The 9,702-nt window shown below is 40.6% G+C and overlaps 1 long non-coding RNA gene across 1 annotated transcript; it reads left to right on the top strand.

The window, feature by feature from the left end:
• Positions 1 to 1,561: 1,561 nt before the first annotated feature.
• Positions 1,562 to 4,014, top strand: LOC121402892. Its single transcript, XR_005966842.1, has 3 exons — positions 1,562 to 1,823; positions 1,995 to 2,278; positions 3,614 to 4,014. It is a non-coding gene; the product is annotated as an uncharacterized LOC121402892 (long non-coding RNA).
• The last annotated feature ends 5,688 nt before the right edge of the window (positions 4,015 to 9,702 follow it).

Raw genomic sequence — 9,702 nt, 5'->3', positions numbered from 1 at the left:
AATAATATATAGAATAACATATTGTCTCAGCTTATTAAATTTGGGGGGCGCAGGGCACTTGGCATCGATGCCATGGGATCAGGTAGATTTGGAGAGAGCCTTCCCTTATTCCCATGCCTCTAAAGCAACGTCTCTTTGCACAACAGGGTACAGGTTTATCTCATTCCCATAATGTAACTGGCACATGGGCAATTCTAAAATCACACTGCCGAAACCTGGCACTGACCTCGCACAAGGCAATAAGTCGGCACAGGCGATTATCCCTGTCCAACCATAGTAACCAACTGGCACATGGGGACACCACAATACAAGCCTGGCACCAAACTGTCACTATCGAAACCTAGCAGAAAAAGTGGCATTATAAAAAGCTGGCATCTCCTGAGCCCAAAGTTAACCACGGCGTAGCACAATGGCAGCCTAAAAGTACATAGGCAGTGTCACTATCAACAGCCGATGAGATGTGGTACAAGCCTGGCACTGATCTGATTTGGCTGTGGATAGTGAGCGCCACACAGTTGTATATCAGTCTTCTCAGTCACATGTCAGCTCACTGGGCTCAGCAGCAACACCGACACAAGCAAGTCACACTCATTCACCTACACACACAACATGGGCCTTATTAACACAATATTCCCTGTTTATACACACACAATACATCTACAGATATAATGTGATGTGTATTTATACTGCACAGATGTACAAATCACACTAAATTATTGTGAAACCCACCAACTCACACACGCACGCACATTGTGCTAGACGGAGCAGTCTTCGGTGCTAAACCAGAGAACAAGGCGACAACGCTCCAAACAATATCTTCTGCACCCACCCTGCTTCATCCATGGGACACACAGCCACCGAGCAGTATAAAATCAACACAAAACCCCAGATTAACACCCCTGTACCCGTCAATATCTCTATATACTTAAAGGCACAATCACTCGCACAACCTCTGAAAGTTGGACAGAACGGCACTGAAACACACACACGCAGATTGATACACAGGTGGACAGACAAACATCAGACCAAACTGGTGGACAGAAAGAGACACACTTATGGCCAGCGAATGCTAAATGCATTGTCCAGACAGCTGAGCCCCCATCATTAGATGCCAGGACATACAGTGAAGGGGGTCAGAGAAAAGCACAAAGTTTCCCGTTGCACAAATGAATTTACTCAGATCCCCGACACAAACCTCCCGCTCCTTAAATTCCACCAAACAAGTGAATAAAAGTGAAATTGGTACCAAACACACTGGGAGAAAGGGGGGCAGAGCGCTTCCTTTTAAAAATTCAATCATGAGAAAAAAAAAAAATTTCTCGAGAAAAATGCAGAATATTCTGCGGGAATAAGAACTTTTTAAAGGAAGATCCAGGGGGCACCCAGCCCTGGCACACTCTCTGCCTCCCTCCGCCGGACAATAGCCCCACAAATAGATGCTGGCAGACAACAAGGTGGTGGTACTTACAGTTGCACAGGCTCAGAAGAAAAGCTGTTTGTGTTAAGTGAAGAGTCACACTGGGCTGCAGAGAGCAGGGATGGGGGTGGGAGTGCCAGCTTGAATACACCTTCACTGTATCTCATCTGACAGCCTCTCTGCTCTCTCCTTCTTACAATTTCATATTCCCTTTGTTCCTGGGGAAAAAAAAAAAATATCTCCACGTCATAACAGACTCCCCAGATGCAGAGTCGGCTGCACAGAACGGGCAAAAAAAAAAAAAGACATTATTCAAATTGTGGCTGGTCTCAGAGGCAGTAAATCTGCGACTCTTATAGAAAGTCAGCGCCACTTATTGCCGGGGCACGGGGGCACACACTGAATGGTGAGTAGTGGATTTATTTTATTTCATAATAAAAGTTGCACTTCTCTCTCTCCTCTCCCGCCGTCCCTGCCTGTGCCACTAAGGAGCATTTTGGGCATTACCATGTGTCTGTGCTGGGTAGGTGTCATGTAACATGAATATAAAATTCTCTTCTCTACATCCCTGTACCAGATTCCTACTCTGCACACAGGCTGACATTCACTCTACCTGGCATGGGCATAAACTCCTGTGCCCACTGCCTATACCCAACACTGGCACAGGAGGCTATCAGCTCCCACCTGCCAGGATTCCAACACAGCCCAGTGAATGGAGATCTGCTGCCCTGTCCTGTTCAGCTATAGGAATGGAACCTTTTCCTGGGAAAATGAAACCAGAGGTGTTGGATTGACAGTCAGTCCTCCCGTCTAAACCAAACTGCCGCTTCACTCTCTCTCTCACTCTCTGCACACCGACAGGTAAGGCACATGCATCCCAAGTTTAACAGCTCTCTCTATTCAGCAATGGAACGGTTTAATTTCCCCTTATTTCTTCATTTTATTTTATGTATTTTATTTTCTTGCCTTTTATTGACCCTGTTCTATTTACTGCTGGGCACAGAGTGGCTTTTCTCCTCCATTTATTATTTTCTTTTTTGCTGCGGCTTATTATGAAATCACTTCCTAAATTCCGTGACATGATCAGGAAGTGTTACCATTGTGTTTCCATGAAAACCGATCCAATGTGGTAGATAAGAGTGAGAAAGAGAGAGGTGCTGCTACAGAAGTGACTCGGGGGGGATAATAAATAGGGATATTATGTTGGCATTGGTGGGTCCGTGTGCTTCAAACGCCACCTTGAGGTCACAGCCATAAAGAGACAGACTTGACCTGGACACTTACAGCCCAGCTGGAAACACGGTTGTCTCCGATTTGCCTCTGTTCTCTTCCTAAAGTCCCCCACAGCCCCCGGGATTGTTCAGACGGGTTCTAAAGCACATTTTTTTTGTGTCCAGATTTGGGAACTGGAGGGTGATGTCAATAAACAGCAGGCAGTGTATTTATATTCTGATATAAGTTGATTTTGTTTGGTTGCTGTTAATTGCAGGCACACTCTCCCACGTCTCAGCAGCACCCATTCACCTCTGCTCTCCCTATAGAAGTCACATCTGGGCTCCAAAATTCTCCCTAAAAATCCCCTGAATAAGTAAATTCTGCATTCCCCCCTCAGCCTAGCAATTGTGTCCATGGGTTCTGCACCTTATATCCCCCACGCCAACTCCTTTGCCATTGTATTCTTATTGAGCAAAATAAAAATAGGAAACAGAAACCAAAAAATCAGGGGTTTGAAAAATTTTACATTCAAATTCACTTACATCTTTAATTAGAAATTTGGGGGGGTGCATTTAACATTATGTTTAAATTTTATATTTTATATTAAACATCCCCCCCAAATGCCCAGTGTTCTTGACATTAGTTAACTAGGGCCAGGGGGTTTGCTGTGTTAATTTGGGGTCATAGCTGTGCCCATAGTCAAAGCATAATCCTAATTCCATTCAGGTCTCTGTGGGTTTAGATAGATTTTTAATATATATTTAAATGTATATTTTTTACCCCAACCCCTATAGACATTATCTATTAATATACAAAGATGTATCATTTAGACCAAACAATTGTTTTTTTTTCCTCTTCTCATTCTTCTTGTTTTCTGATAAAAGATTGAAACAGTGATACTGATTTTCATAAATGTTGTTCTTATTTCAAAGCCCAAAAACATTATTTTTTAATTAATTTTTTTTCCCCTTCTGTATTAAGGTCTTGAAAAATCAGCGGAAAAAACAGGGAATCATCAAGGCGATGGATCACTGGCATCTGAAACGTTGGATCAATATGTTTTTAAAACACGTTTTCTCCTTTTCTTTATTATACACCCACATGCACTGGATATTGTAACTAATGTGGAGATGAAGAATCATTTTTATATGTGTTTTATTTAATACTCTGCTTATTTATGTATAACTTGAATTAATTGGTTATTAACTGATAATACAATTAGCTGGTTAGTGTCAATTTTTTAATTGTTTTTATGATTTTTTTTATTATTTTTTTTATTATTTTTTGTAAGAATAAAAGCAGGAAATCAGGCAAGTTGGTGTTAGTATTTCTGTATCATTATATCTGAGTATTTTTTATTTATATCTCACTGAATGTAGGAAAATATTTATCCTTATTAGTGGGATTGTTTCCAAGCTGCGAGTTCCTAATATTCGTTTTATTTTGTTAAAAGGAACAGATTTAACACTAAATAAGATGATATATAATGTCCCTTTTACATATATTTGTTGGCAGGGGGGATTTCAGTGGGAATACTGCAGGGGGGATCAAATCGAATGGAAAGTGTTGCAAATAATGTAACGGGGGAGAGGGGTTTTGGGAAGATGAGAAAAAGGACGGAACACAAACAAATTCCGCAGCAAAGATCTGGCCACAAATTTCGTTACAGGTTTCATTTATTTGGGGTAAATGATTTTTTTCAATAAAAACTAAACTGTTTCCAGTCCATAATGGGAATTTTCGTTCATCGCTTACACCGTTTATTGGGGTCTGTGAATAATGAGCACATTTTGTCACTGGTGTATCCTCCGCAACGTTTTCTTCTGTCCTTCTTAGCAAAATAAATGATTGAAAAGCCGCTAATTGATCTCGTTTGTTTTACACCATCGAAGCACAGAGGCTGAACGGCAAACAAAGTGCCCCCGGGGTGGGGGGAGATGACTTTTGCCCATGAGACGGGATCCTGTTTGTGCAGGGAGAGGGGAGAGGAGGGTGCCACGGGGAGGGAGCAGAATCAGGCAGGGGAAATTTAGGGAAAGGATTCGAGGCAAATCCTATGGCAATGTCACTACAGGGTCATTAACACGGGCTGGTTCATTTGATACATTTCTTGTTAAAAAGGGGAAAGAGGTCTGTTTTACTGTCTGAAAATGGGCAGTGGGAGCAAAATAAACCTATTATCTAATTATTTTCATTATTTACCTATCTATCTCTCTATTATCTACTTATCGCTTAATCCTCAGTCTACTGCTCTGTGTTTGCACATATAATTTTTCAGCACATCCATCCACTGCAAATAGAGATTCAGTATGGCTGTAGGTAAGGAGTGCTTGTTTCTTTTCTAAATGCCTCGATCTAATTATTTCAATTAATTCTATTTAAATGTCTGCCTTTTCTACCACTGATCATTTCATATAATTTCATCCATGTCTATCTATCAATTTTGTACCAATTTATCTGCTCATTCATCCATCTATCTATCATCTATTATCTAACTTATCTGACATTTATCAATCTATCTATCTATCTATCTATCTATCTATCTATCTATCTATCTATCTATTTATCTATCTCTAAAGTATCTAACATCTATCTCTATCTATTATTTCCTATCATCTGTCTATCTATCTATCTATCTATCTATCTATGTATCTATCTATCTATCTATCTATCTATCTATCTATCTATCTATCTATCTATTTATCTATCTCTAAAGTATCTAACATCTATCTATTATTTCCTATCAATTGTCTATCTATCTATCTATGTATCTATCTATGTATCTATCTATGTATCTATCTATGTATCTATCTATGTATCTATCTATGTATCTATCTATCTATCTATCTATCTATCTATCTATCTATCTATCTATCTATCATCTATTATCTATCATCTATTATCTATCTATCTATCTATCTATCTATCTATCATCTATATATTATATAGCTATCTATCTATCTATCTATCTATCTATCTATCTATCTATCTATATATCTATATATCATCTATCTATTATCTATCATCTATCTATCTATCATCTATATATTATATAGCTATCTATTATCTATCTATCTATCATCCATCTGTAATTTATCTATATCTATTTATCTATCTCTGTCTATTAATCTATCTATCTATCTATATATCATCTATCTATTATCTATCTATCATCTATCTATTATCTATCTATTATCTATCTATATCGATCTATCGATCTATCTATATATCATCTATCTATTATCTATCATCTATATATTATATAGCTATCTATTATCTATCTATCATCTATCTGTAATTTATCTATATCTATTTATCTATCTATCTGTCATCTATCTATCTCTATCTATCTATCTATCTATCTATCTATCTATCTATCTATCTATCTATCTATCTATCTATCTATCATACTGAATATTAGTAAAATAAGAAGGGGCACATGTCAGACAACAGTGAAGGGGCAAGTTGGTGTATAAGGGACAGTAAAGGCATGAGTATAGTGCAAAATGGGTAACAGGATTGTGGGTGATGGGTACTATGATAATATCCTGAGACAGGTGGGTGTGAGGGCAGTGGGGCATAGGTATGTGCATAGTGTAGGAAGGGTTAGCGAAGGATGGTTACTGTATAGTAGGGTTGGGTTTATGGACATGGGTGGTTCTGGCACCAGGAATGTGGTGGATAGGTACCAGGACAATGGTGGATGGGTATCAGGGTGGTGAGTGGTTGGGCACCGGGAGGGGTAGTAAAATAGAGTGAGTATCCGTGTAGTAGTGGATGAGTACCAGGATGATGAGGTGATGATCCAGTTACTATAGCATTCGGCAACAGGTTAGTAGGGTAATAGGCGCACTGCTGCTTTACATCTCTGGGGTCCTGAGTTTGATTATGACCTGAACATTATCTTCAAGGAGTAAGTATTTTCTCCCCATGTCTGAGTGGGTTTTCTCCAGTTTCCTCCCACACCCCAAAACCTTACAGGCAGACTAATTGGCTTTTGATACATTTTGATACATTCTACCATAGTATCCTATCCTGACTGTAAGCTCCTCTGATGCAGACTTACTGATGAACAGTGTCTATACCCTGGAAAAAAAGGATAAAGAGACAAGGAGGATTTCGTCATAAGGAAAGTTACCATTGCCAGGAAGGAGGCCACTGCAGAAAGCTCATTCCCATATTGAGATTTTGCATCTTCATCAAACTCATGACACGGTTGTCATAGGAACTGCAAAAATATTCTATTCCGGCTCGTTTTGCATAGTTACAATAATGAGGATTCCACGTCTGCAAAAAACCCTCATCAATACAATTAGCACAATTAACATCAGCTCAGCTAACGACACAACCCGCACAATAAAATCTTTTTTTTCCCCCACTTCTAAGTTTTTCTTTCTCTTTTTTTTTTTTGTGTCTGAAACAAAGTCCCCTCCAGTGCGAGGGGGAACTGCTTTCCAACACAAACACAGGTCGGAGCGTCCAGCTTGGCGCACGTGAAGGTATAGTCTTAGGGCCATAAATGCACCTACTATATTATAGCAGCCAGTGTTACAATGATATCATTATTATAGGCTCAATGGCAAGAGAATATGAATAGGGGCTTTTATACCTTCACTCTGCAGTCACTTTGTGTTCCTGGGAATGAGTGGCCCAGCAGGCAACGGCACATTCACTCACATAATCTGGGGAAAAAAGAAAGGAAAATGGCAAAATTGATGTAAAAATAAAGTGAAAATGTTAAGATCCAGAAGATACTTATTAACTAATTATATACAAGCCGGGATCCTGCCACCCAGGGCCCACAAACATTTCTGTGTATGAAATCTAAAGCTGCATATTAGTGGCAATTTCATGCAAATTATACCCAACCCTGAAAAAATATTGTGGCTTATACAAGAGTATATTCATTTTGGAGAGGGACAGATTCTGACTAAATCAGGACAATGAAGACTTGTGCAAGTCTGAAACAAAGCAAGTGGATTCATAATTATACACTCATCATCATTCTTCCCAAGGTTTGGGGGTGCAGGAGTATAGAGGGGACAGTGGGGTTCCTGACTGATGTACAATATCAATATATGTGTGAGATACAGATCATTATCCCAAGGTTTGGGGGTGCAGGAGTATAGAGGGACAGTGGGGTTCCTGACTGATGTACAATATCAATATATGTGTGAGATACAGATCATTATCCCAAGGTTTGGGGGTGCAGGAGTATAGAGGGGACAGTGGGGTTCCTGACTGATGTACAATATTAATATATGTGTGAGATACAGATCATTATCCCAAGGTTTGGGGGTGCAGGAGTATAGAGGGACAGTGGGGTTCCTGACTGATGTACAATATCAATATATGTGTGAGATACAGATCATTATCCCAAGGTTTGGGGGTGCAGGAGTATAGAGGGACAGTGGGGTTCCTGACTGATGTACAATATCAATATATGTGTGAGATACAGATCATTATCCCCAAGGTTTGGGGGTGCAGGAGTATTGAGGGGTCACAGCCGTTACACCCAAACTAATAATTAACTCTACGTCACAGGCACCTTAGGGGCCACACTATGGAACTCTGGCCTATTGAGTACAACACATGGAACAGTTACACTCCTGGATGGAGAGGGAATCGCATGTGTCCTCACTGTTCCCCTCACTTGTGTTGTTTCTGGCACCTCTAGTCCAACCACTGACCCACGCTGAGGAAACCACATTCAATGGAGCCAAAACAACTGTGGACTTGTCCGAATAACAAATAATTCCCCACAACATGAGCCTCGTTTCACTCCAACCACAGAGTCATAAGCAGGGAGCCTGGGGGCACAGACACGACAATATTGTGTTCCATACACGGTGGTGTATGCACCATGGCAGCACCAAATAACACCTTGTCCACTCTGTATTAGCAGTACTTCACCTTTCCCATACACAGACCTTCTCTCTGTCTCTATATATTAGGTACCTATCTAGTGCTACCAATCCCTATTTCTGTAGGGAAATGAGAGAGAGCAGACAGTAACCCTTCCAACACTTTCCTCTTGTCTCTATATATTAGGTACCTATCTAGTGTTACCAATCCCTATTTCTGTAGGGAAATGAGAGAGAGCAGACAGTAACCCTTCCAACACTTTCCTCTTGTCTCTATATATTAGGTACCTATCTAGTGTTACCAATCCCTATTTCTGTAGGGAAATGAGAGAGAACAGACAGTAACCCTTCCAACACTTTCCTCTTGTCTCTGACCCTATTAGTTACCTACTATATAGAGATCATGTGAGAGAACGAGACAGTAAAAGAGACAGAAAGAGAGAAGGTGAGTGAATGAGAGAAAGAGAGAGAAAGCAGGAGCAGGAGCGGAACCACATGAATGAGTGTTTGGAATAGTTCCCTCGCACGGGGATAATTGTACCTTAGTTTCTTATAATGATTTATTGAGAGAAATATTCTGTACGGTTTAACAGCTCTGGCTTCAAAGTGCGAGGCACAGACGGGCCTTTCTTCTGGAGGAGACTCGGCAGGGAAATGTGAATTCACCTCCTGTATTCTTACATTTGGCAAAGTCTGTTGTAGAGGGTCTGTCGGAGGGAGCTGAATGCACATAGAACTATTGAGAAGGGCAGGACTGTGTTCCCTGAGAAAGAACCAACAAAGCTCCTTAGTCATGTGGGAGAAAGGCACCTAAGTACTAACACTACACAGGAGCACTTCTCCCAAATATGTCGGCGGCCCCATTAAAAGGCTTAAATAGAGGCATTGTTAGGGCCCGTGGAGCGACATGTGTCAGTGGGACGAGGGTGCAGTTGCATTCCTTGGGGTTTCATCACTATGGCCTTCACTTTGTCCCCCGTTCAACCCAAATTCTTCTCTTGCCCCTTCAGGAACCCCCTTTTCATTTAGGAAGTGCAGCAGCAAGTCAGAAGTCTGACACAGAACCAGTTCTACCCAGAGGGTAATTAATATGGATCCAGGTGAAAAAATATCTATCTGAAGTTTTAAAAAGACATCCGGCCCTTCCTTGTACCTGTCTAATGTATCTCATAACTCCACAGCTCTCCCCATAACACCCCTTTCCCT

This window comes from Xenopus laevis, chromosome 4L, assembly GCF_017654675.1.
Source record: "Xenopus laevis strain J_2021 chromosome 4L, Xenopus_laevis_v10.1, whole genome shotgun sequence".
NCBI lineage: Eukaryota > Metazoa > Chordata > Amphibia > Anura > Pipidae > Xenopus > Xenopus laevis.
This window is presented reverse-complemented; position numbering and strand designations above follow the sequence as displayed.